Consider the following 13,377-nt stretch of genomic DNA (forward strand, 5'->3'; position numbering starts at 1 on the left):
CATTTAGATCACTAAAATAGTGACCTAAACGCTCTTATATTTCTTTACAAAGGGAGTACATTGCAAACTGTTTATTGGTGAACAAAAATTCATAAGCCAAGGCAGACAACAATCATAAAATGCATGCTTGCACAAACTACCATTATGTAAATCACTCAGCTTGAAACTTCTCGGCAACTCACAGACAGAGAGATAGATAGATTGGCATGGCACACAATTCCCGGTTTCATTTCGGAGAGACTCGTGGAAAAAAATATGCAGAAATTTACACTTCATATATCACTCTCTCTCTCCATCGAGAAAAGAGAACATCAACAAGAGCTGAGAATTCGACAAGGTACTTCATCGACTCAATACCTACCAGCCGACAAGTAAGCCACCAACAAGAAAACAATTATCATAGGGCATATCTATGTACTAGGACTTCAATATCACCAGGCATCATCAATCTGCACTTCAGCAGCAACCACCAGCCAACAAAGAAAAGCACAAGCTGCACATCCGGCTCCTCTTGCCACTTTACCTAATGCTTTCCACATCTCGGCTCTCAGGGGACATGTCTTCTGTCTTCAATGCCTTGACACTTTTGTGGGCAATGACATCTTCATCGTCGATCTCCATGGCACCAAACTCGGGCATCTGATGCACAACAAGAGTCTCAATTTTTTAGCAAATAAAAAATCTAGTAAACAAGCTGCTTAGTCAAACCATGTTGGGATTAGCTACACACAGGATTAGCTCAAGTATGCCACACTTCTTATCAGCAGCACAAACCACTAACACTTGGTAAAACATCTAGTAGAGAATATCTATCTCTTTTTCCAGGCCTATCAAACAAGAGCATGGCCAAGGAGTAGCATAACCATCAACATGTAGTTATTATACCATGCCAATTCAGGAAAATAGACCCAGAAAGTAACATCATCTGAAAGTAAACAAGCTATATACCCACAACAAGTAAATTACTCTAGTTCTTATCAAAATTACTCCATAGCAATTAACTAAACCAGGCCAATCTCTAAACCGCGTAAACTTCCACAGTAGCAAGTTCTATTTGCAATTCGAACCATGATATGACAAATCAACTCAATGGCCAGCATCTCATCCACAAGCAGATTAGGACAATGGCATGATAAAACACCAAAAATAGCTACACTACAGTAAGAACTATGAAGATGATGGCCAAGTGCACAACATGAAACTAGCCCCAGCTAAAAAAACGTCAAACCAATCATCAACACAAAACACTTGTGGTGGCCGGAGGACCACCAGCATAGTAAGGAAGCATGGCCACATACATAACCAAGGCCTCAATCATTCGGTCGATGATTCGCACTAGTGCCAACCATGGCTATCGAGCAGGACAATCTCAGGACACAAGCGAGAGAGAGGGAGGAGACCAGGAACTCACCAAAGAGGGTTTCAAGTGCATCATCCTCGAGGAGCAACGTCAGAGAGCCACTCCCTGCATGCAGAAATTACACTCTGTCAATTCATAAATCAAGACAAGTTGCTGTTACAAAAAGTTCAAAGCGTGCATGTTTTGGTTCGACATGATAACATGGACCTCCACAACACTAAGCATGTCATCTCGAAAAGGGAATCCTAGGAAATATTTTAAAAAGAACCATGCAGGTGCAGATTTACTTGTTTCCGCAAGAAGCCAAAACAATACCATTATTAAGAGACCAATGTAAAGTGGTTAAAACACGCGTCAAAGCAAACAATACATGAATTGCCAACAAGCTGGCGCCTCTAGAACAATCAACAGATGAATGGCTTTGCGAAAGGTGTAGCTACCATAAGCAACTCTAACATGGAAGTACCACTACCAATGATTTTTAGGTGCTAATTATTGTCCTTGCATGAGTCTATACATCAAGCAGGCTACAATTAACATAATGTGCCTTGTGACCAAGTCCTAGAAAAACCCACATGTTGCTCTTGACCAAGTACATGTAGGCTAGCACTTCATATAACAAACAGTCTACATCAAGTATAATATGAATTTAATGACGGATAAAAGCAGTAGTTTAGATTTCAGAATAAAAGCACCAACAAAAGTCAGATAAGCAAAAGCATTGGATCATTGAAGATGTCCATCTCTGATCAAGTGTTGGTGTTGAGCCAGATAAGCAATCTCCAGATCATTTTAAAATCATATGGAATCCAATCACATCATCAACTAAGGCCCTGTTTGGAGCAGAGCGCGTGGAGCACCTTTTCAGCCACTCCCCAAATTAGAACTAGATGTTGCTCCGCTCCGGCGTGGAGTTGGAGAGCGGAGAGAGTCCGAACAGGCTCTAAGATAGTGAACCCAAACACATCAAAATCAGCAGCTACGAGAGGTACATTGAATAGGAAACTACGAGGCAAAAGCACACAAAATGGCCCTTGCACCTCAATTGCAAGACTGATTCATCACCATTAACAGAGAGAATCACATGAATTATACTTTATATTAGTATATCAGGAAGATACATGCATAACAACAGAATAAGAGAGATGGAGAATAGGACCCCCTTTCTTTTTTACAGTAACTAACTATCTCTGATACTCTGCTAACCTCCCCCTCTCTTTCTAAATTATAATATTTCTTTAAAACACTTATTAACAGGACATGTCAAGGTAAGGCGATCCAGATAATTCAACAAAGATGTCTTATGATGCAACTAAACAACCCTACAGCCATCAAAATCAAACTAACAGGTTAGAGTCAAGACACAATTTCATTACTCCTCTCTTGAGAAAAACAAAATCCTAGAAATTACCTCTTCTCTACAAATACAACAACAATCACATGCTTTATATTTTTTCAAGCATAAAATAGACAAGAGATAGTAGGGGTGGACATCTCGAATATTATATGGCTATAATGAGGACTTTGAATAAAACACACTCTGGCAGACGATTTTGTCAACCTGAGACATTCGTGCCTGGTGATAATTTGTGGACTCATTTTGCTCAAGTTGCTTACTAGACTGAAATAAATGAGCATATGCAAGTTTCTAAATACCATCAAAAGAAGCTTGAGAAAACAATTTTGAAGTGTCTGGATCCTGAAAGCTGGGGTAGCCCAAAAAATACCCATGTGCGCGGCTTGGCTTCGTAATATAATAAAATTACAAGGTTTTATCTTTCAGAAACAAAAGGCACAATGTGACAACGTATTCATGATCAGACAACGGTTGGGAGGACATAATGTAACTGGAGCAAGCAGAACAAGAAAACTGACTAGTTGAAGTAACTGGCAACAACCCAGCCACGACATGAACTGAAGACCACAGCCTAGCAAGATAGTAGCATGTTTGTGCCTCGTCGAGTAGCTTCAATCCTAGTCCATCACTAGAAAACTGACTCCAGCTCCTATGTGTAATTAGATTAACATGTTAAAATGAAGCCCACCTTTCTAATCAATCCTCTTTTGAGAAAAACAAAATCCTCCATATTTCTTCTCTACAAATATAACAAAAAGCACATGCTTTATATTTTCTGAAGCATATATAAAGTACACTAGAGACAATAGGGGTGGACCTCTCACATTTTACATGACTATCGTAAGGACTTTACTTTTCTGCATGGAAAAGGGTGTCCATTTGACATTGATTAGCTCTAACAGAAAATCAAGTTCTACTCTAGTTTATTGCCACCAAGCATTACAATGGAATAAGAGATATTAGAGAATAGAACCCCCTTTCTTTTTTACAATAACTAACTATCTCATGCTCTTCAGACCTTCCCTCTTTTCCTATCTTATATTTATACTTTATGTGAAGACACGACATTCCAGATGATCACAACTTGTTCAGGTGTATTTCAATTCTATAAAAATGTCTTATGATGCATCTAAACAACCCTACAGCCATCAAAATTAGATTAATAGCCAAGCCCATGATTGCATTTATTCCTTTCTTGAGAAAAACAAATCCTCCATATTGCCTCTTCTCTACAAATATAACAACCAACAAATGCTTTATATTTTTTGAAGCATAAAATAGACTAGAGACACTAGGGGTGGACATCTTGTATTTTATATGACCAGAATAAGGACTTCAATTTTCTCCACGAAAAGGTTCTCTAGTTTTTTCCATTTGACATTGATTATTACCGACAGAAAGTCAAAAATCTACTCTAGTGTTTGACCGACAAGCATTATAAATTTATGACAGAATAGAGCAATAAGAGAAACATGACCCACTTTCTTTTTTACAATAACTATCTCTTGCTGTCCAACCTCCCCTCTCTTTCTATCTTCTATTTATATTTTAAAATCACTTATTAACAAGACATGTACCTATTGAGAAGCTTCACTAAACATACCAACCATACATGTGAAGAGAAGGCAATCCAGATTAAGGGGAGATCAGATCGAAACATGTACATTCATGTGTATTTCAAGTCTTCAACAACTATGTCTTATCCTGCTGCTGTTGTGGTCTCTTTCTACATGCTCGTCTTGCCCATCACCGTTGCACCCAACAGTTTCACCAGGATAGCGCATAGTGAGGCTCATGGTGGTTCCTATTATTACTTGCCCGTTGCCCTCCTACTCCTCCAGCATGGATATCTATGCCATCCTCACCATCAAGTCAGGTCCATGGGGGTGAACAAAGAATGAGATTAACGGCCAGTTAACAAGGTAACAGAATAATGATAGGGAGCAACACATAAGGGGGGCAAGATCAATTATACTGGCTATTCCATGTTTGTAAAACAGACCAACACATGATTTGCGTTTTCCAAACCATAAAATAGAATAGAGACAGTAAGGGGTGGACATCACATATTTATATTTTCACAGAAGTCTTGCACATACAAGAACCCTAGTAGGAATTAGTGGTAGACAAAGTCAGAGTTAATTTAGCATGTGAGGGCTAAATCCACTAAAAGAAATTGAAAACTGAAACCCCTACATGAACCATGGAGCAGCGGACGGAAGCAGTGGCTTACCATAACCTGTGTTTGAGTGTGAAGAAGAATTCCACATGCACACCACACGCTGGGTCTTTCGTGCACCTGCGTACTTGAGGAAACTACGTCAGGGAATCACAATCACAAAGACTAGCAAATCGAAATGAGAGAGGAGAAATGGGGCGATACCATGACGAATTGTTGGCCATAGGTCAGAGCTCCATGGATGGCAGCGGTGATGGGGTAAGAGCTCGATGGATGTGGCGTCCCAAGAAGAAGCAGTCCTCGAACCTCCTTTCCCGACGCGTGATTCTGGATAAGGAGCCGACCATTGGTGCCATGCAACCTAAGTTCTCCTTCTCCCCTCCCTCTCCTAGTGCTCACGCAGCCTCGCTTGGCTAACTCCAACTGCTGCTCAAGCTGGGATCTACTTTCACAAATAAGCCGCATTGGTGTGAGAGTTGAGAAAAGTGATAAGCCAATTAGGTACCGCAGAAGGCAATGCGATACGGAACTAGTAGCTAGCAGCTCAACACAAGCAAATGGTAGTACTACTCGATCATGGTCAACTATATGAATACTTGTGCATACGATTAGCCAATTAGATAACTTGAATAATGATGCAAATAAGAAGCAATTTATACCGTACGTGAGTTTTTCTTGCACCTAGATTGAAGCGATTCAAAGAAAAAGTGGAACATCGTACCAGGCACATTACTAGGTTTGCATCCCGAAATTTACCATGTAGAAAAGATGTGTCTTCTATCAAGTACATAACTGCTAACACCTATATTTATCAAGAACAATTTTTTAGGTTAGTTGTGCACATAGGAACCGTAGTAGGAATCACTGATAAAGAAAATCAGGGGTAATTTAGCAATTAAGGGCTAAATACACTAAAACCCTACAGAACTGAAACATGTACTTTTTATTCAGAGCTGGCCTTTTTAGGTGAAAAAAATCATTGGAAAACTGAAACTCATACTAGAACAGTGGAGCAGACTAGACCAGGGAGGGAACTGGTGGCTTACCAGACTGCCGGAGTGGAAGAAGAATCTTCCCGCGCACTCCACACACAGTCGGCTCTGTTGTGCACCTACGTGTGTGAGGGAACCGCATCAGGGAATCACAAATCAAAACCGCAAAAGGGAACCATGACCAGCACACGAAGAATCACAAGATACATATATCACTGACATTAATTGGCTACTGACTAAAAAAACACAAAAAATAATCAGTTATAAAGCATATGGCCCAAACAAATTAGCATGCGAATATCAGCCTTCACATATGTACAACAGAGGCTTTGATGTGTCAAGTACCCTTGACACATCAAATGTTGCAAACACTTTAATGTGAATCTCATCCTTCTATCACCAGGTAAAACTGAAACATGTTTCTCTGATTTAGATCTGCATTTTTTAGGTGATAGAAACATGAAAAGACATTGCAGGTATAGGGAGCAAAGCAGAGGATAGAACCGGTGTCATACCATCTTGCTGGATTGGAAGAAGAACGGGGGCACCGGAGCAGAAGCCAAGTGGCGTCGGACTGGAAGGAATCCCCACAGTGGCTCTATGTCTGAACCTACCTGTGCGAGGAAAACACATAAGGGAATGACAGACAAAAACCGCATCAGGAAAGCACCAAGCCTAGCAATTTAAAATGAGAGAGAAGGGAGAGAGAGGGAGGACAAGTGGGGCGAGACCTTGAGTTCTTGGCCATGGGTCAGAGCTCCATGGATGACAGCGGCGGTAGGGTCGGAGCTCCCTGGATGCGGCATCCTGAGAAGAAGCAGTCCTTGTGCCTCCTCTCCTACCACGTGGTTCTGGAGGAGGAGCCAACCGCCAGGGTCGACCCACGCCACCTCCTCGTGGTCCTTCTCTGTCTCCATCAGGTCCCCATCAGCGCGTCCGTCCATGGACGATTTCGATCCCCTCCCTGACCAGATAGCAATTAGTATAGTGCTCAAAAGTAAATGAAATCAAATCAGGCTTAGATGCATCCTTCTAGAACTAGAAGCAGGACTACCATAGTAACTGCCTGGCACAACTTATTTCAAACTCTTTTAAGCTACCTACCTGAATGGTACCCACAAACAAAGAGGCCATCTTCATGACATATATAGTCTAATGGAGGCACTTTTGTGTTCAAAATAAAATAAAATCTCTAAACAATATAATAGACATTAATTTTGATCCAAGCACGGCTGGATGATAGTCTTCTAACAACATTTCCTATTTAAAATATGCCAGGAGTAATTAGAATCAAATCTCAGTACATACACCTCTAATATGGATTACTAATGTGTGGTCAAACAATCCGAATCTAATACCCAAAACTATATTTAGTCGAAACAATGTGAATCCAAACAATCTGGCCAATTAACGTGTACAGAACAATGTGAATCCAAGAGCAGGCTAATCTGAATCCAAGCAGAGTCAAACATTGATGAACCCGTCCTCATGTATACGAGAGGAGGAAGAATTGCAAATCCCAGGGCTGGATGTGATGAAGAAACAGAACATACAGATTAAGATATTAGATGAACTCAAGAAAATGGGTACCTTTGCTTTGCTTGAGGGCCGGCCATGAAGATGAAGGGGTCTCCCCTTGGTGTTGATGAAGCGCGCCATGACGAGTCCCTGTGATGAACCCATCCATCAGAGAAGCGGTTGCCGACGCAGGGAGATAGGTCAGTCAAAGCAGCGATGCATAGGGTACGTAGCCTGCAGTTCTCGGCCCCATCGTCGGAGACAAGCTACATTTGCAATCCTGCAGGTATGTCGAAACACACGAATGATTAAATTTGTCCTACGCAACACATCTCATTAATTTTGAATTAACTATAATAATAATGCCTTGATGTACATTAAAAATGCTATCAAGTTTCAGCTCCAGGTCAAGTTTATGTGATTGTAAAGTTAAAATCAAGCTCCACTTTTTATAGACTGAGATTGGTTTAAGTTCACCTAGGATTTTATTAGCTCATGAAAGAACGATAGCAGTGAAAGTATTACGATACTAACGGTAACAAGAACAATAGTATGTCCAGACTCTTTCTTTCATCAAACTTGACTTTAAACTGCAGAAGCATTCTTTTGTATAGTTGATGCTTTGGGATCTTATAAGGAAGCTACATCATTTCTCTAAAATGTACTTCATATAGGTTAGGATTCCTTCTCTTCACAAGGGCCAAAAAACAGAGTTGTTGACACATGTTGTCCTAGAGAAAAAAGAGCGCTGAAAAGAAAAAACAGGATGCATCATGCATACATTTAGTTGAAAGACTTTGCTTCATTTGGTACTTTAGCAGAATAGTTGCGTGTATTAGTTTGTCGATTTACAATACCTCTCCTGCATTTACCATGGCCAAGAGACCACTTTATGAGAGCCACGACACAGGTAAGGGTGTTGGTGACCCGGTCATAGGCGGGGAACAGGGCAGCGTCTCCCCAGGAGCCGTCTGGGAGCTTGTTATCGAGAATCGACCAGAGCGTGGTGGGAAACTTGAGGCTGTCACCGTCATCAAGACGTGGAACAAGAGCGACCGACGTGGTGTCGTATCCCAAGACGCTGATCCTGCCATCATCGACCGCAACATCATCCTCACTTGGTCGACCAGTAGCTGCTCGAACTCTGTCTCGGGAATCACACAGTAGTGGTCGAGTTCACATGGTTCCTCGGTCCGTTCTAGAATCTATATATCATTTCTGAAAGGTTTGGTTGCAACCCTGCAGATATGTCAAAACACACGAATGATTAAATGTATCCAGCGTAAGACATCACATACATTTTGAATTAACATGCATGTTATCAAATTTTAGCTCGAGGTCCAGTTTACGTGATTGTAAAAATTAAAATCTAGCTCCACTTTATACCGAATGAGCTTGAGTTAAGTTCACCTGGGATTTTATTAGCTAAAGAAAGAATGATGGCAGTGACAATATTATAGTATTGATAGTAACAAGAAAAATAGTATGTCAAGAGACAATCTTTCATCAGACTTAACTTTAAACAGCAGAAGCATTCTTTTTGCACAAACCAACAGACAGCAGGAAGAGGATATGGCCGGATGAGATTAGTTACTAAATTAGTAATGTATAGAATACTCGCCGAGTGCTAGCTAACAGTAGATAATGACGCTAAAATTGAGCGATGGAGAGAAGATAAGCATAAAAGAAACGCAATGCCACTGGGGTCCAAGCCCAAGTCAAGGCAATGTTACCTTTAGCACTAGAACCACTGGTCGCCTTCGCAATCTCTGGAGAGCAACACGTGCGTCAGCGGTTTCCACAAAGGGCATCATCTCCTTTGCCATGGAAACAGGATAGACCTGATTGTTCAAAGACAAAGCGATCAAAATCAATCTCACGACAAGTGTCTATGTCAGTTTCGTTTCAAATTCAACACAACATGACCGACAAGTTCTACAGTGGAGAGGGCGAAACGATCGCAAGCAGCAAGCAACACAACTTGCACGTGTGAATGATATATAGGAACTCATGCTGTCGTGCCCACACACATGACCGGCACACAAAGAATGGCAAGATGCATATCTCGATAACATTTCTTGGCTACTGACTAAATCATTAAACACAAAAACAGTTATACGGTATTGGGCTGAAATGAATTATCATGTGATTCTCATCCTTGAAGTATGTACAAAAGAGGCATCTTCTATCAAGTAAATAGCTGCTCCTGACACTTGTATGTATCAACAACAATTTTCTACAGAAATTGTGCACATACAAGAACCCTATCGATAAGCCAATTTGTTATTGCAACAAGCGATGGGATACAGAACTAGTAGCGAGCAGCTCAACGCAAGCAAACTGTAGTATTACTCGATCGTGGTCAATTATCAAATTACATATATGTGTGATTAGCCAGTTATATGAATAACGATGCAAACGGTAAGTGTGAGTTTTTCTTGCACCTGGGCAAAGCCACCAGGCACATTACTAAATTTGCGTCGCAATTGATTCTCTGTCAATAACACTCCTTGGCTGCTGACTAAAACAAAATTTGGTTATCATGTGATTGTCATCCTAGACATATGTATAAGAGACATCATCTATCAAGTAAATAGCTGCTGGCACTTTTATGTATAAAGAACAAATTTTTACAGAAGTTGTGCACATACAAGAACCCTAGTAGGAATCACCGATAGACAAAATCAGAGCCAATTTAGACTTGAGGGTTAAATCCTCTAAAACCCTACAAAACGTAAACATGTTCTTCTTTATTCAGAGCTGACATTTTGAGATGATAAAAAAAATCATTAAAAAACTTTAAGTCCTACTAGATCAGTGAAGCAGAGTAGGTTAGGGAGGGGGCTTACCAGATTTCCGGAGTGGAAGAAGAATCCAACCTGCGCACACCAAACACAACTGGCTCTGTCGTGCACCTGCGTGTGTGAGGGAACCGCGTCAGGGAATACAAATAGAAATCGCATGAGGGAACCATGACCGGCACACGGAGATTCGCAAGATACATATATATCAGTAACACTGATTGGCCTTGACTAAATCATAAAACACACAGAAAAATCAGTTGTATACAGCATAAGGCCCAAACAAATTATCATGTGAATCTCATCCTTCACATATGTACAACAAGGGTTTGATGTGTCACCCTTGACACATCAAAAGTGGCGAAGACTTTGATGCAAATCTCATCCTTCTATCATCAAGTAAATAGCTGCAAACAATTTGATGCGTCAAGAACAGTTTTCTACAAAATTTGGCACATACAAGAACCCTTGTATGAATCACTGATATAGACAAGATCAGAGCTAATTTAGCAATTGAGAGCCTATAAAACTGAAAGCTTACAAAACTCAAACATGTTTCTCTGATGCCTTTTTTAGGTGATAGAAACAAGAAAAGACATTGACAGTACAGTAGAGCAGAGCGGAGGAGGGAACCGGTGGATCACCACTTGCTGAAGTGGAAGAAGAACGGGGGCACCGGAGGAGAAACCAGGAGACATCGTAGTGGAAGGAATCCCCACGGTGGCTCTGTGTCGCACCAACGTGTGCGAGGAAAACACTTCCAAGGAATGAAAAAAAAACGCATCAGGGAAGCACCAATCCTAGCAATTTGAAATGAGAGAGAGAGAGAGAGAGAGAGGAGAGGTGGGGCGAGACCTTGAGCTGTTGGCCATGGGCCAGAGCTCCATGTATGGCAGTGGCAATGGGGTCGGAGCTCCATGGATGCGGCGTCCCAAGAAGAAAAAGTCCTCTAACCTCCTTTCCCGCCGCGTGGTTCTGGAGAAGGAGCCGACCGTAGGTGCCCTGCCTCCTTCTCCTTCTCCTGCTCGCTCTCCTCATGCTCACGCTGCCTTAATTGGCTAACATGCTCCAACTGCTGCTATGGCTGGGATCTGCTATCACAATTAAGCCGCATTAGTGTGAGAGTTGAGAAAAGCGATAAGGCCAATTAGTTATAGCAAAAGGCAATCTGATATGGAACTAGTAGCTAGCAAGTCAACGAAAGCAAACATTGTTACTACTCGATCATGGTCAACTATACAAAATACTTGTACGTACGATTAGCCAATTAGATAACTTGAATAATGATGCAAATGAGCAGCAATTTATATGGTAAGTGTGAGTTTTTCTTGCACCTGGACAAAGCAACAGTAACACATTACCAAGTTTGCAACTGAATTGAATCTCTATCAATAACATCATCTATCGAGTAAAAGAGACATTGTCGGACATGCCCTATTTTATACAGTGTTTTAGTGGATTCTCATCCTTGACATATGTATAAAAGAGACAACATCTATCAAATAAAAAGATGCTGGCACTTTTATGTACAAAGAACATTTTTTTACAGAAGTTATGCACATACAGCAAGAACCCTAGTTGGAATCACTGACAGGCAAAGTCAGAGCTAAATCCAATAAAACCCTACAAAACTGAAACATGTTTTGCTTTATTCAGCGCTGCCTTTTTTGTTCAGGTGATAGAAAAATGATTCAAAAACTGAAACTCCGACTACGTACAAAAGTGGAGTAGAGTAGAGCAGGGAGGTAACCACTACCAGTGGCTTTACCAGATTGCCGGATTGGAAGACGAATCCCACTACTGCTCACTGTCGTGTGTCAGGCCGCGTCAGGGAATCACAAATTGAAACCACATCGGGGAACCATGACGAGCAAATCATAGAGAGAGAGAGACAGAGAGAGACAGAGAGAGACCTTGAACAAGAGCGACCGACGCGGTGTCGTATGCCAAGGCGCTGATCTTGCCATCATCGACCGTAACATCATCCTCACTTGGTAGAACAGTAGCTACTCAAACCCTGGCTCGGGAATCACATAGTAGTCATCAAGTTCACTTGGTTCCTCGGTCCGTTCTAGAATCTAAATATCATTTCTGAAAGGTTCGCTTGCAACCCTGCAGGTACGTCAAAACACACGAATGATTAAATGTATTCAGCATAAGACATCACATTCATTTTGAATTGACAAGAATAATAAGCCTCGATGTGTATAACATGCTATCACATTTTAGCTACAGGTCTAGTTTACGTGATTGTAAAAACTAAAATGAAGCTCCACTTTATACAGAATGAGGTTGGGTTAATTTCGCCTGAGATTTTATTAGCTGATGAAAGAACGATGGCAATGATAGTATTAATACTGATGGTAACAAGAAAAATAGTATGTCTAGAGTCTTTCTTTCATCAGACTTGAATTTAAAGTACAAAAGCATTCCTTTTGCACAAAAAACAGACAACAGAAATAGGACATGGTCAGCTGAGATTAATCAGTAAATTAGTAATGTATACAATACTTGCCTGGTGCAAGCTAATAGTAGATAATGACGCTAAAATTGAGCGACGGAGAGAAGAAAAGCATAAAACAAACACAATGCCACCGGGATCCAACTCCAAGTCAGGGCAACAATACCTTTAACACTAGATAAGTTGGTGGCCAGAGCAATCTGGAGGTCCACAGGGGCAGCATCTCCTTTGCCACAGAAACGGGATGAACCTAATTGTTCAAAGAGAAAGCGATCAGAATCAACCTCACGACAAGTGTCTATGTCGGTTCTGTTTGAAATTCATCATAGCATGACCGACAATGTCTACAATGGACAGGATGAAATGGTTGCGAGCAGCAGGCAACACAATTCGTGTGTGTGAATGATGGACATGAACTCTTGCAGTTGTGCCCACAGACATGACCGGCACACAAAGAATCACAAGATACATTTCTCGATAACATTGCTTGGCTAAATCATAAAGCAAACCAAAATAAAAAACATTTATACAGTATAAGGCCGAAAAGAACTATCATGTGATTCTCATCCTTGGAGTATGTACAGAACAAGCATTTTCTATCAAGTAAATAGTTGCTAACACTTGTATGTATCAAGAACATTTTTTTACAGAAGTTGTGAACATACAAGAACCGTTACGATAAGCCAATTCATTACTGCAACAGGCGATG

The 13,377-nt window shown here is 41.0% G+C and overlaps 1 long non-coding RNA gene across 19 annotated transcripts in view; it reads right to left on the reverse strand.

Moving 5' to 3' along the window:
* Positions 1–199: 199 nt before the first annotated feature.
* The window catches only part of LOC123174920 (uncharacterized), a 15,719-nt gene continuing 2,541 nt past the window's right edge, over positions 200–13,377 (reverse strand). Inside the window, exons 1-21 of one of the 19 annotated variants that reach the window (XR_006487472.1) lie at positions 12,835–12,915; positions 12,121–12,319; positions 11,063–11,298; positions 10,852–10,964; positions 10,256–10,321; positions 10,058–10,131; positions 9,851–9,927; positions 9,140–9,247; positions 8,264–8,645; positions 7,479–7,686; positions 6,620–6,852; positions 6,404–6,502; positions 5,943–6,007; positions 5,618–5,698; positions 5,101–5,338; positions 4,951–5,016; positions 4,295–4,567; positions 3,236–3,366; positions 2,221–2,303; positions 1,412–1,465; positions 200–639 (exon numbers count right to left, since the gene is read on the reverse strand). This is a non-coding gene — a long non-coding RNA (uncharacterized lncRNA). Of the gene's footprint in view, positions 640–1,411; positions 1,466–2,220; positions 2,304–3,235; positions 3,367–4,294; positions 4,568–4,950; positions 5,024–5,100; positions 5,339–5,617; positions 5,699–5,942; positions 6,008–6,403; positions 6,503–6,619; positions 6,853–7,478; positions 7,687–8,263; positions 8,646–9,139; positions 9,248–9,850; positions 9,928–10,057; positions 10,132–10,255; positions 10,322–10,851; positions 10,965–11,062; positions 11,299–11,925; positions 12,015–12,120; positions 12,320–12,834; positions 12,916–13,377 lie in introns of those variants that run through there. The other 18 variants (XR_006487474.1, XR_006487468.1, XR_006487470.1 and 15 more) reach the window with 18 other exon arrangements.

The sequence above is a fragment of the Triticum aestivum genome, unplaced genomic scaffold, assembly GCF_018294505.1.
Source record: "Triticum aestivum cultivar Chinese Spring unplaced genomic scaffold, IWGSC CS RefSeq v2.1 scaffold53658, whole genome shotgun sequence".
In the NCBI taxonomy this organism is placed as follows: Eukaryota; Viridiplantae; Streptophyta; class Magnoliopsida; order Poales; family Poaceae; genus Triticum; species Triticum aestivum.